The sequence below is a fragment of the Electrophorus electricus genome, chromosome 1 (genome assembly GCF_013358815.1).
Source record: "Electrophorus electricus isolate fEleEle1 chromosome 1, fEleEle1.pri, whole genome shotgun sequence".
Classification (NCBI taxonomy): Eukaryota; Metazoa; Chordata; class Actinopteri; order Gymnotiformes; family Gymnotidae; genus Electrophorus; species Electrophorus electricus.
The window spans coordinates 26,466,184-26,481,464 of NC_049535.1; the positions used below are offsets into that span (position 1 = coordinate 26,466,184).

Sequence of the window (15,281 nt, forward strand, 5' to 3'; positions counted from 1 at the left end):
GCATAACTCATGGGTACTGTGTAGGTCATGTATCAAGAATATCCATTAAAATTCTGAGTGCACACATTGCAATATCAGCACTCATGGAAGTTGAGTGGGTACTGTTGTACTGCCTAGACAATTAAACAGTTATAACATTTTAAATAGCATCTGATGAGATGATGCATCCATAAAGGAAGATCCACCATCATCCCTATGATGTCATAACAACATCATGCTGGTAACTAAAACATCTCTGAAAGTGAGGGAAAGTATAGAATATAGTGTTTTATGGGCCATCTCTGGAATCATTTATTTGACTGATTTTCATTTTGGATCTACCCTGCACATTGACCTATGGTTAGCATAAGATCATTCTGAAAACTCTGTCCTCCGCACTCACCTCCAGACTCTGTAAGCATTTCCCTCCATTAAGTATTTGGACTGAACCATCTGAGAGCATCTGCTGCTTTGTCTGGAGTGGGACTTACAACAAAGGCTCTGGCAGAGCACCATGATTAATCGCACTTTTTTTCCTTCTTTTTTTTAAAACAAGATTCTGGAATGCTTTTGGTGGCAAAGGGGAAAAAATATACAGGCGGCCTCCGTACTGGTGGTGAGGGGTGCAGTTGAGGATTGCTTCATGCATGTGCTTTGGTGCAGCATCAGCCTGGCATTCTATAAACAAATAAAAGATGAAGGGAACATGGCTGTGAGAGATGAAGACAGATTTCTTGGCTTTGATCCGCTATGGCTTTTAGGAGAGAAAAAGTGATTCAGTGGAAAGGGTTGAAAGTGGAGGTGTTCCACTAAAGGGCCTTACGTTGTAGGCAACATTTCACAGGTTAATGTCAGAGCGAAGTTTTGTTGGCGGCAAAGCCTCCAAATGATTCTGTTTCTTACACTGCCTATGAGGTGTACTGTCCAACCATCATTATAATCTCCCATTAATGACAATCAGTTGCACAGTTACCAGCTAAAGGTCGACTGAAGGAACGATGAACTTTGGATGAACTGGGCCAAGGCACATAACACTTACCCAGAGAGAGCTGATAATTAAACACCACATTAGAGGTGAATTAAAGGTCTTCTCTCATGAAATGCTGCATCTTACAGTGTGCACCCTGTGCCAACACCTCTTACTGAAACAACCGCAGTGAGACTTTTCCCTTCAAAGTTCTCATCAAAGAGAATATTTTGTACAGGGTGATAGAAACTAAAAGGGCTAATAAGTTAGCAAGGGAGCATCTCTACTTCATCATTTTAAGTAACAAGATGATGAAAATCTCTGTTTATGTTCTATTGTTGAACCATTAGCGACAGACAAAGCTAAATGTCAAAAAGGCATCTGATGATGCTCCACTTTTCCGCTAATATAGCTAGTTCACATTTGCTGCTAATCATATTTGACTTCTCATGCGTTTACTCAACCCAAGCCTGAGGGGCTGATTCTTCTTGGGCTGAATGCCTCAGTGGCACCCTGGCAGGCCTGCTCCTTTGCCTGCCCCGTGTGTTGTGATGTAACAGCGATGGAGGCATTCGGTTTTATGAGCACTGCTCTGTGATCTCTTGCCGACACCAATTAGCTGAGCAATCAAACCTCCCTGCTTTTGTGCGAGTGTCTGCTTGTAAACGCCTCAGTTGCCTAGAGAAAGTCAGATGCAATGTCTCTACAAATACAGCTACTCTGAAAGAGACAGAGGTTACTCATAGACAATCCAGAGAATTTTTTTTTGTTTCCTGCTGTGCACAAAAACAGCTGTAAATGTGTCATTCCTAAAGAGGCAAGCACACCTTTTATCCTATTTGTATTTCTTTGCATATGGTTTGGAAGAATTATCCCATGACCACAACTGGGTATCTATTTCTTGAGGTTTCAATGGTTACACAAACAAAATTAATCTTTCAAAATTTTGCCCTATTGAAGATAACACAATGCCCCCCACTGGTGGTAATCCTCGTGTTTTTTTCTGTCTAAAAAGCCTATTTCAAAAGCATGATGGATTATTGCAAGTTAGAACAATGTGTCACTTTCCTCTCACTGTGTTTGCTCTGGCTACAACAACAGCTGGGAATTCATTAGAAAAATGATTATGTCTATTTTTAAGGGAGCATTATAAAGCAGTGAGCCTTGAAACCCTTTATCATCAGGTCTGCTGAGGTAACATTAGGTTTAATAACAAAGCAGGATATTATCAAGCTCACTACCTCATTTTTCACAATATTAATGATTTAAGGAATAGCCCAAAGAGACAATATAATACATTGTTGAAATTAGACAATAGTCATTTATTTTGGTATTTTGCAGTCAGTGCAATTGTTGCCTCTTTCCATAAATCTTATGCACTTGATGTGTTGATGTGTAAAAAAAACGCAACTCAATTGTGCTAACTCAGCCATGAGTCTTAAATAATTAAAAGTGCTGTTGTAAATTTTGCAAATATGATTACCTTGACTTGATTCTGTATTCAGACAACTGTATAATTATCCAATCAGTCCAGTCCAAATATCCGATAATTATCCAATCCAGGTGTTTATTCCATTGCTACATAAACATAATAAGTATGCTGCACTAAAAGTATTACACTGTATCTAACAGGCAATATATATCTTACGTGAGGGCAGGATAACCAGAGGTTGCAGCTTTTATGTGCGTGAGTTTGTATGTATATATATTGTCATGACTGGTCACTCCCTATCATCTTATTGTCATGGTTTCCCTGTCTCATGTGATTGATTAATTTTTTCCCTTCTTGTTCCAGTCTTTGTTTTGGTTTTCACCTCATTTGTATCACATGTTCATTGTTAGTCCTCACTACCCTGTGCATGTAAACCCTGCCTTGTTGTCTGTGTGTTGGCTGGTCATTTTTAATTCTAGCCTTTGTGTGTTAATACTAGCTGCTCTTTGTAATCCCTGCCTCTTTGTTCTATGTAGTGCTAAGCACTGTCGTGTTTGCGCCGCCTGTGTTTCTTAGCCTGTTCGTGTAGTTTGTGTTCCTTATTGTAGCTTGTTTAGTTATTTTCCTGTTATTGTGTTTTACTTTGTTTGTTTCGTAACGTATACTGGATCTATCTTCATTGACTGATTGACTCTGGACTGTACTAACGACTCTGATTGTGGCTGAGCGTATGCGTTCGCCTCATGATTGTCACCCCCCCCCCCCACACCCACACCCACATCCACACACACACACACACACACACACACACACACACACACACACACACACAAGTCACGTGGTACAGCCTGCTGCATGCAGGGGGTTTCACCATTGTTTGTAGCCAAACTATCCGTGATGGCACACATCTGTGCAAGGGCTGATGTTAAGTGTTTGTCTGTCTATTTAAACCCCCGCCTGTGTGTGCCCTTCGTTGGTCATTGTTACTGTTACTGTTTCTGTTTCTGTTAGTGTTATTGTATGTGTCGCCATTGTTAGCGTTAGATGTCTTTGTTCCTGTCAACACTTCGTCGTTATGTTTGAGTGCCACAAGTGTCATCAATGTTTTGTCTCATGAAATGTCTCAATAAATCGAGGGAGTCGTCTTGTTCCGTGCCCTGCAGCACTCGCCGTTACAATGATCACTTAGTCCATATAGTAATAGCAACTTGCACTTACTTAACTGCATGAGCGGCCAGTGTTGGAAAACTTTTGTCTATAAAATTTCCAATTAAAATCTCTGGCCAACATATCAGCAGTGGTAATATTTTAGAACATGTGAGTGATTTGTGAAGATAAATCAGTTTGGGTGTCAGAAAGATCACTTTTTATGTTAAATTAGAATGGTATTGACAAGAAGATATCCCCCCCCAATCATTCCTGCTCACACTACTCATATAATGTTAGGCTGGGTTGTGTGATCAGGTCCCCCCCCCCCCCCCCAGATTGAAATGAAACCTACGCCACTTGTATCACAGCATGCTATCACAGACTTATTGCATTAGTTTATTCATTTTTTATGAATTTGCCTTTTTGCTCATTTTATTTTGTTGGCATAAGGTCCCTGCTGAGTGAGCACAAATAAACAACCCTTTTTTGGATCTTTTTTGGCAGAGTGTGAGAGAGGTCCTGGTGCTTGGTGCACTTTGGGAATGACACCTTCCAACTATAGAAGCTGAGTTTTGTTAGTTTAAAAAATATGTGAGGGATGCAGTGGGGATTGGTTTCAGCTTAAAAAATATCTTGATGTAAGATGACACGGAGAAGGTGGATCTGATTCTACATCATCTAAGACACTTACAAAATATGGGACATGGTACCTTATCCAACAATACCCAACTATCTTCCAACCTTCAGTGCACATCCTCTGACATCCTCTAAAACAGGAACTCTATGCTGAGCTTAATGTGTTAACTTCTGAGCTCAACATAGAGTTTAAATAATATCAAAATGTATGCTACAAAATGGTAGCAGGAATCCCAGCTGTTACCTACTGCATTAGCTTTTTAAGGAGCTCTTTGAGACCTCCAGAAGCCCAAAGTGACAGGTGAACCAAGCCACAGAAGTAGAGTATGTCCAGTTCCCATGTGGGAAATAGACATCCCTTAAAGACCTGGATACTCGGTGCTGCAGAATTTGTCATGATTGGCTATGCTTCCACTTTGGTCATAAATCAGTATGGTTCTAAAGGGAGTGGTGGGGGGTGGAAACACAGTGTCAGCTCTTCCCACCCCCAGCCTGCATTCCTGCTGTTCTCAGGTCTGGTGTAAATCAGCCGTGCATCAGGCAGGCCTGCAGATGTGTGGCCTGTCAGCTTCACCATTCTTCTCCAAGGCGGTGTCACCAGGTCCAAGACCCTGGTCTCAAACAGTCTGTAAATAGGAATTTCCCCAATTTTGCTTGCGCCATAAACCGTGGTATTACAGGGACAGCCTGGGAGCTGGTGGACAAGGTGGAGAACAGAGGTGCTGACTCCTCTTGACTGCAGGTGTCGTCAATCCATGACACGTCCGGCCTCAGACCCTCCCAGCAGAGCAGATTTATGGCCCTTGAAGGGTGGTAAGAAGCCTCATTGACGCTGCTTTATTGGAACGTGACCTCTGCAGCTGGGGAGGGCTTCTTTGGTGAACTTTACTAGGCGTGAAGTTGACTTGGATGATGGCAGGGGTTGATTCGTTGCAGAAGGCCTTATATGCTTCAATTATGTTGTGGATTGAAGTGTGGGCTTTTTATCCATAGGAGGATTCATTGGGAATGCCATGTTTAAAAAGGAGTAATTTTCTTTTGTCAGCAGAGACAATTCACTTAAGAAAGACACTGGAGTAGTAAGAAGTGGGAAACGAAAAATGTGTGAGCGCTTGGTGACATGCAACAAAGATAGATTCCTAGGTTAGTGAGTTAACTTCTGGTTTGACTTTAGGTGCTGAGTTGAGTTTAACATAGATTCAACTCAAGTTTACCATTAATTGAACAAGTTAACTCTCTAACTAGGGAAACTGGCATATATAGTGTGCAACTCTAAAATTGTAAATTCATGATATTAAATGAACCCCAATAAAGAAACTGTGTTTAGAAAACTGCACAAAATAGTTTTCATATTAGGGAATATAAAAGAAAGAAAGTCAAGAGTCCACCCCATACCAAAAGCTTTTTCTTCAGTCCTAGATTAAGCCTAATCCAGGCCTAAATTGGACAGTCAGCCTGAACATCTGTAAAGCGGCTGATGCTTGAGCAGTAGTAGGTTACCTTGTAGGTTCTACAGCATGGTCAGTAGGCTAGCAGAAATTAAGCACTTAGCCTGACTGGGGGTGTTTTTCTGAGGCTCAGCGTGTTGGAGCCACATTGGGCAGAGTTCCAGCGGTCCCCCGCTGATCTGCCACACGCACAGACTGCAGCCTACCTCACAGTGGATGGGGAGCGGACGGGGAGCACACAGGAAGCGGCTGAGTTGTAAATTACTAACGCTGGGTGACCATCCATCCTGACTGTGGCGTGTTTATTGTACCTTTTTGCCAAACTTGTCACAAGAATGTCATATATAACTGAGTAAATCCCTTCATTTGATACGAATCTTCACTACAACAGAGGGGTGTGGAGAGGGCATATTTCCTCTGAAGTTTTAAAAGGAATGTAAGTAATGCTATTTTATGGCAAATTTAAAAATGACTAATTGGTAGATGAAAGCGTAGGAAGTGAATAATAGTAAAGGAAAACTGTATAAATAAACAAAAGGATCTACTCAATAAATCCTGATTTTTCAATATATTTTTGTGCCTTTCTGACACATCCCTTTCACAACATTTCCAAACACCCTTGTAGCTAGATGTCTTTCTACAGCTGGGCAGGACAGGAAGAGGGTGAGCATTTCCTGCCACAAGCAAAAAACGTTGTGTGACTGGAAACACGCTGAAGCCAACTACTTCCTGAGCCAATGTGCAGACACAATGATTTGACCAGTGTCTACTGATATGTTGCCTGGTTACCAGGTTACACCAAGATGTCATCACCCTAACAGGTTCCCTCCCATTGACTTAAATTATGATTATAATGATACATGGATTTGTATAAAAATATTTTATTTATAAATATTCAGGATATATTTAATATATTGAATTTAGCTTGTTCATCTGACAATCTGATCAACCCAACAACTTGATAATAGTTCCCTAGTTCCTATAGCAACATGTTCCTATCCACAGTCCATCAGATCTCATGTTTTTAATAGCCAGCTGAACTTTGAAGGTGATTAATGCCTTTTTCTGAATAATTTATCTTCACACAGCACTTGTATATGGCTTGTTAACTTTATGTTTGATTTATAATGTATTTCTCAGGGAAAAATGGGGAGTCCTTGGACATGCACTTTTATTGATTGTTCGATTGTTTTTCTTATTGTTCAAACAGCGACACTAAGGTCTCACCCTGGTAGTAATAGTTGTAAATCTCATGTGGCCGTTTTCTAATTTTAAACACATATCTGAGTATGTGTATGTGTGTAGGGTGAGAGGTTAGAGAATGCTAAAGAAATGCCAGAAACTAAGCTATAAAACTGCCCTCAATAGCCTCTCTCCATGGTTGTAACATTGGAAGTTCATCGCACTGCAGATTGGTCAAGAGCATGTTCCGCTTCCTGTTGGCCTGTGTGAAGGGTTGATAACATATCTGAACACAGCTATCCTGAGGAAACGGGCTCAGTGTCTGCACAAATAAATGATCGTACATGACCAGAGCTGACTCCTATGGAAGCGGATCACAGACTAAGGGCTATCAGATCACCTCCCTCACTGAGGTGCACATATACACCATAGCAAGCAATGAAAGATTCCACAAAGTAGAATTTCACAATGTCTACTAGAATGGGAGCCATTTTAAGGATTATCACATACATAAACATTAATATATGAAAGATGCCAGTGTTTTGCTTGTTTCTAAAATGAAAGGGCAACACACAAAGTTTTGTCTGAGAAAACACAAATAGAATCTCCACAGTAGCCCACCTGGGCAACTGATGTGTCTGGTCTTCAGTATAGTGTTCCAGGATTAAAGATCATCACCCACCCCCACCCTCCACCCCACCCACCCCACACGCGCACACACACACACGCACACACACACACACACACACACACACACACACATGCACAAACACGGACATGCATACACACACATACACATAGCACACATGCACACCATAAAAGTCCCTGCATTCCCCATCACACTGGGTCCGAGAAATGGATGAGTCCCCTGCTCCTGGCTTGCTCTCTACAGCAGATGGAGGCAATGATATTTACAGGCCTGCTGGGGATGAGACTGCTCTCTCTCTCTCTTTCTTTCTTTCTTTATCTCTCTCTCTCTCTCTCTCTCTCTCTCTCTCTCTCTCTCTCTCTCTCTCTCTCTCTCTCTCTCACCTCCTCATGGAGCCCCTTCTCAAGCTATCTCACTGTTCTTCATTTCCAAATCAAATCCAGCAAGTGGCTCCGGACTCTTGGGCAGATTCAGCTGCAATAAAACTTGGGAAATACAGAGATGGACAGACTGGTCCAGAGGTGGAGGGAAGAGGGGGCTGAAGCTTTAGTGCAGCTGGTGGGGGGGGGAGTAGGCTAGGAACAGCACAAAAGAGAGAAGGAAATGACTGCTGGAGCACTAAAGAGGTCTGAGATATGCATGGTGTTCCTAACTGAAGCAATCACAAGAAATGATCATGAGAGAACAACATGTTGGAAGGGCACTAGATGGCCCTGCTGGTTGTCTTTGCACTGGGGACATTATCATAGGGTCTCTTATTATGGATGAGAAATTAAAATGAATGCACCAAAAACTCATGTTTGCACTGTAGTCCAAAACACAGCAGACATTCAGGATGCAGAAGATCTTGTGCTCCTAGGTGTTCATTGTGTGAAAGATGATGTCAGTTGTGCAGCACATAGACTAAATTAATAATTAAACCCCCAAGGAACCTAAATCCATGATTGCTTCCTAATTAGGTTAATGATGGGCTTGTGGGCATGTACAAAGTATGAATAATTGGTCTTTCCATTGTCTATGTCTTCATGTACATATACTGAATTTCTTCCTTTTTATGTAAATGGCTTATTCCTAACCTATCATTCTGTCACCTGTGAAAATGGGTTAACGGGGGGAGGGGGGACGATGACTTCTGAGTCTGAAAATCAGAATCAGTACATCAGTATATGCACATGTGGGGTGGAATGAGCCCATTCCCCCCCCCCCCCCCCCACCCCACACGTGCATATGTTGGTTCTGCTTGAGTGGAGCAGCAGACCGGGAGTCTTGGACAGAGGAATGGCAAACAAACATGCCCATTAAAATGGTACAACCATACCAGAACTATTTACTGACAGGCGTGATCAGCAAATTCAGATGGTCTTTGAGCAGGATTTTATTACATCTTTTTTTTATTTTATTCAAACTTTGCTGGAGGTTTAATTCAAATTTCGTATCATGCAAACATTTTGAATATTTTACACTGTGCTCCCTGGGAAGCTAGGACCAGCAACCAATGTTTCTAGCTAGTCCTTACAAAAACACTTCCATGCTGAAACAACCTCTGACCAAATCTTTCTACGTAAAAGGACATAACCTTTTAAAATCCAAATTTCTTATTTAATTATTAATCTTATTTAGTAGGTACTGTGAAATACTCAGTGACTACACTGAAGCTAATATGAAAGGTATGTGCTTACTAGACTGAAGAATGGAAGTGTGAACACCCCAATGGGTCCTTGGAGTGTATAGGATTAATGAATTATATGCTACAATAAATAGACGAGTCCTTGTTTCTTAATGGAATACCCAAACATTTTTCAATTTAATTTCTGTCTACCACATCTGCAGTAGATACTGTATATGATTACTACAGACAATAATTGCAACCCATTTGTATTTACAAAACATGGGAAATAAGCAATTGAAAAACATTACCAAGTATATTAAAACTTAGAAAACAGTTCCTAGCTGATTATTGGACTGAGGTTTGGGCTTTGAACCTCAAGCTGCTTGAAGGCTGCCCTCCTCCTGCTGGCATCTGCCTGCCTCACTGCTATGGCCACCAGCTTTGGACCAGAGCGGCTCAAACCTATAGGAGGGGAAATTATTAGAGATCGGGACTGATGACACCGATCTGGAAATGTTAATATACATGTGCATAAGCATACCTCTCTGTCTGTGTGTCTGTGTGCGTGTGTGTGTGTGTGCTTGCTTTGTTTTGTCTGGCACTGGTGAGTGTCAGCACAGCAAGAGACGCAGCGAGGGGTCTGCGGTGTTGAGCAAAGTGGTGAAGTATGGACTATGTGTACATGCCAGAGCTGTGTGTGTGTATTCATGTCTGTGTGGCTTCACTTGATCATTAAGTATTTCCCAACCTGCATGAGGGGCACAAACTTCAGGCACATAATCATATATGCACACATATATGCACACAAGGTGGTCCTGTCACCAGTCACAGGAACATCAGAAAATAACAAACAGTGGAACACTATTTGATACATAATTGTCTAAGTACTGAAGCGTAGATCATCTCTTCGCTTTACTACTTACATAAATTTAATTACCACAAACCACAAATTCCTTGTTTAGTTTTTGTTGTGGTTGTCATAGGAGCCCATTGAAACACCACATTTACAGCTGAACATGTTCAGAATGCACAACTGACAAACATCATGTGCTAGACAAATACTTCCACTTATATTGAAGCATATATTAACACTACAAGCAATCAAGCTCAAATAGAAAAACACTGAGGGAATTGTCAGTTCTGTTCCCTTCACTCTGCTTAGGACTGGCTTTGATCTCTATAACGTATCCCACTATTACCATACAAACACACACACATACAAACACCCTCATATATGCAGACACGCTCACACACATGCACGCACGTGCACACACACACACATACACACACACACACACACACACACATACACACACACACAAAAGCCCAAATTTGTACCACATCTACTGTGCTGCTACTAATGCTAAAGGCCCAAAGTCCAAATAACTGCAAGTTACATTGGACAAGATAGATAATGAGGCATTGATTACATAGACCAGAGATGTGTTGACAGAAGGGGATTATGACGAATCCTCCAAAGTACATTAATTTCAGACGCAAGATGAGATGCAGACATGCAGACTCAGAGAACATAACAAGAAGCTGATCATGAACATTCACCAACCGAGCCCATCGAAAACACAAATATTAGGAGGGAAGCGCACACAAGGCCAAAGCAAGCACATCTCTGCATGAGAGCATGGACCACCTCTCTTGACCGCGCTCGGAAAAAAGCAGGATATATTATGTTTGCTCTCAACTCCCTTAAAGACGTAGCAAAGCCTTTCGGCTTGTAGCTTATGTCTGTGTTGAATTATGAGCTCAGCAAAACAAAATCCCAAAAACATGCAGCACTTTGCCCAGAGGACTCCCAATTCCACCTGGGTTTGAATTTGGAACTCCCCAAATGCAGCTCTCTTTCTTTCTCTCTAGTTTCTATATGTATTCTGTGAACAACATGGGCATAGAGCTTAGTTCCATCCAAGTACAATCTATGGAGAGGTGCAGTAAAAGCACAGCTCTGACCTGGTGCAAAGGCCATTTTAAGACCACTGACATTACATAAAAATATATAAAGAAAAGCTATTGAACATGGTAATGAAAAAGTACAATGCAACAGACTTTGCTCAGTGACCAACCATACAACACTATAGAAACCCAGGGGCTGTTATGAGACCTCTGCTTTCAAAAAGGTCTATGCTGGAAAACAGGCTTGGTGAGCTCTTGTATATTTATGTGTCAGCTTCAAGCAATAGCTGTCTTAGCTATTGAAAGTCCCAGTACCCTACAGACTGCATACATGTTTTCTCTCTCTTGGCCTGATCATGCGCCCATGTTCTCCAGTGGGTTGAATTGTTTGCCCCAAGCCCCCTTTCCAGTGAGTCAGTGAGCAGGCTTGCTGGCAGTGTAGTCCCAGTGGGGTATTAGTAGGTGTCTAAATTTCCATGTGGCCATACGTTGCCAAATCGGTGTCAGGACTAGCTTCCCAAAGCCTTGACCAACAAGCCACCTGCTTCCGATTAACAACTCAAAGTGTTCAACTTTGCCTCTCCCCTTCTTTTTCTCTCTCTTTCTCCATCTTTGTCTTTCCTGCTCCCTCACGTTCTCTTCTGTTTGCTTGATTTCATCCTTGTGCTTTTCCTCATGTGCAGCTCAGTTTTCTTTTCATTTCAACACAACAATCAATGATGCATTTTATATCCATTTACTAAATTTCATTTCCTGTTTTTGTGCAAAGTAAACACTCAAAGATTTTTGATTGGTGCAGACCTAGAGAAACTCTTCATGAATAACAGTTTCAATTTTACAGTAATTAATATAATAGTACCATGTATTGACTTTTTGCTCAAGCAGTTGAAATTGAGGTTACCATTAGTAACATTAAAAGGAGAAGGGCACTGAATTTCTGTTAGCTGTTCTATCCATTTATCCTGATCACAAGTCCTGCTATTCATGTGTACATGTGCACCCCCCCCCCCCACCACACACACACACCCACAAGCAAACAAATGACCACTATAATTAATGTCTGTTTTTGCTTCATATCCACGTGGTTCTATGATGTCATACTTTTTTAGAATTTTTTCTGCGGCCTCCTGGTCCAGTGTCAGCAGCACCGAGACACTCACAGATGGTCCACAGGCGCACGCTCTCCGACAGGGCAATCCAGATTTAGAAGAAACTCCTCAAGGTTCCTGTTGCTCCAGTGACATTAGCCCACACATTAGTGTGCATGGAGATAAGCTACAATTTCTCAAAACCTGAAACATGCATTTGGTTTACTCCTCTTGTCGCCACTGGTCACCTTCTCTCTAGCTCCTTGTTAACTTGCAATCGTTCATAGAATTGTTTACAAAAAAACTACTGCTGTACTTCAAGATTACAGCAGTGTGTAAGAAGAGCTTAACTAAGGATTAATGCCAACCAGCAGTTTACAAGGGCAAAAGGTATATTTCTTTGCACCAGCCTGCCTACTGTCTATTTGTAGAGATCCACACTGAGAGCTGTGCTGGTTTGACTGGGAGAAAGGCCAATTTGCTATTGATATAATCCCAGCCCCTTCCAAAGCCCTCTGCCTGCCATGGACATGTTTGTGCACAGCAAGGGAGACTTCTGTTTTAGTTTGAGGGTTACCAAACGTCCTCTCGAATAAACATGCTGATAAGGAACCTCAAGTCATGTCCCACGATTTCAGCCTATTTGAGAAAATATGTCTATGTTTGGTTCTGCAAATGTGAAAAAAATCTTGTGCATATTTCAAGGGAAATGATATCAAGAGAAATGTTATCAAGAAAAGTGATTGCTTTTCTCCTCTTTGTATTCTAGTGGGGAAAAGCAGATGTGATAAATGATCCTCCATTGTGCCCTGCACTGGAAGGAGCGTCATTGTCTTGTAGGTACAAGGTAGGCTCTCTGCCCAGGTATGTAGGTACAAGGAGGCTCACTGCCCAGGTGACCTCAGGGCAGGGAATGAAGACACGCTTAGCTAGGCACATGTGGGATGCCAGCTGAATGTTCTTTCCTCTGTCTGGCGCTGGCGGTGTGTATACAGAGAGGGTGCCGCTCATTGAATTACCTGTTTCTGGCCCAAGAACACAGAACTACTTCGAGGAGAGCAGTGAACTATGCTGGTTGTGTTCACTCTTCTGAAGACTTCAGCCTTTAGAGTGGTGAACAGAATAGGGTCAGATTAGGCTCATTCCAACACTAATATTCATGAGGATAATGTTAATATGTAGAGCATCCCTTCTATGAGTGCTCAAATGATGTATAGTCCCAAAACCCATTAAAAAAGCAACACTATTTTAATTAATATTTAACAGTCATAAAGAAAGTCATAATGACTTATGAAAGGAATAATATATGGCTTTAGTATTAATATATATCAAGTCATGAAATTAAAGTGTGTGTGATTTAGTGATATGTTTATCTTAGATATGCATCTTAAATATCCTAAAGGAAAAAAGACAAGAGGCTTCTGTGAGGCTTGTATTCAGTCCCACTGCTTTCCCAGTATGGAGCCAATCAGCAAACCAATGGTTTGTGTAGGAGGAGCCAAAAGATTAGACCAAAGTCACTCAGTACTAAAGCATCAAGTAATCTTAAACAAGAGCTCTATAATTTTAAAGTTACCAGTTTAAAAACATTTCTTTGAGCTCTATACCACACATTGCACATGTCCACTCTGTTGCAGATTAACATTAATTAATGAATGCTTTTATAGTAATGTGTGCAAAGCTAGACCATGGGAAATGGAATGTCATGTTGGTCACCACACAGCTTTCCAAATAATAAAGGTGCCCCCATATGCCAGTTCATGAGAATTTTACTTTGTTATCTTTCACCAGATTCATACCTGCAGCTCTCATGTTCACAGACACTAAGACAGTTCTCACCAGTGTGGAGCACTGTCTCATGCACCTAGCAGATACTCAGTGTCTTTTATGTCTAATCACTGGAGTGTGGCAGCAGCCTCTAGACTCTCAGCCTGGTCCCCTCAGCTCCAACACCACTACCCCCATCCCCCAACACACAAAGATGGAACACACCCAGTGTTGCCCTCATGGCTGTTTTAGTTTTTAGCATACTGTTACAAGATTATTGTGATAATGGGAAACCTGATTCTAGACTGCCCCATGTCTGTTGTGCCTTGTGAAACATTTGGTGACAGGCATCATAATAATTGTGACAAAGTGAATCTCTTAACTTATGTTTGGAGCTATATACAGTACTATGTTACTACTGTAATGTACCAAAGTTCAAAGAAATTTCTACACATTAATGCTGGTTTTTGAGTATTATATAAAAGGATCGTTTAACAGTCACGCCAGTGTCACTTGATATGTCTCTTGATGAAGAAAATCTTAATACCTGCACTGATTTCTCCTCGTGCATAAAGATGTTAAATGTTTATATATTTCCAGTATAATTGGTTTGGCTCGGAGTAGCAGTTTGTCCTCTACGTACCAACAAAATATCAGCATAACTGATTAAAATCTGTGCTCCAATCTGATAAAGACACATTCAATGGAATAACGCGACGTGCATGACTCCATAGAATATTTCTTTGGCGTGAAGGTTTCTCTCCTAAAGAATAGGCGACGCGCTCGGAAAGGGGCTGCAAAACTCACACAGTGCAGGAGCTGTTATTGTTGGATAAAATAACTTCCTTCTTTTGAGTCGTACTACATCGTGTGTTACGCAAGATGACATTATGACATTATGTGTCGGGACTGTAAAATGATCAAATGTTTAGGGTTTCATTCGATATATCCCGACTCAGCCTTGTAATCGTGGTTATATATAACGCTACAAAACAACATCGAATTTCATTTAAACGCAAACGGTCGGTAAATTTTATTTTCTCATTTATTTCTAGGGTAGAATTACTTTGTCTATTAACAGATTAACTACGTCGGTCCATGTCGACTGAAAATTAAAGCGATTACAGCATGAGAGTATTGGCATCTTAACTAAAGGTATGCTCGTGAAATTAAGATAATGTTTCTCATTTGAAAACTCTTTAAATATCTTAGAAAATTGACGAAGTCGCTTATTTAGTCAGATGCATGGCAGAATAATGATCGATATGGCTTTAATGTAGGCCTATATATGGCTTTAATAGCAGAGTTCCTATGACCTATAAAACCTCTAGAAGTTTATATATATATATATATATATATATATATATATATATATATATATATATATATATATATATATATATATATATATATATAAACTGGACTATATTTCTGTTCTGTAGTTTTATTTTTATTTATGTTTCGTTT

At 40.9% G+C, this 15,281-nt stretch overlaps 1 protein-coding gene across 2 annotated transcripts in view; it reads right to left on the reverse strand.

The window, feature by feature from the left end:
* ntn1b (netrin 1b) overlaps positions 1-15,281 on the reverse strand; it is a 43,631-nt gene that overhangs the window by 26,232 nt on the left and 2,118 nt on the right. The window lies entirely within an intron of this gene.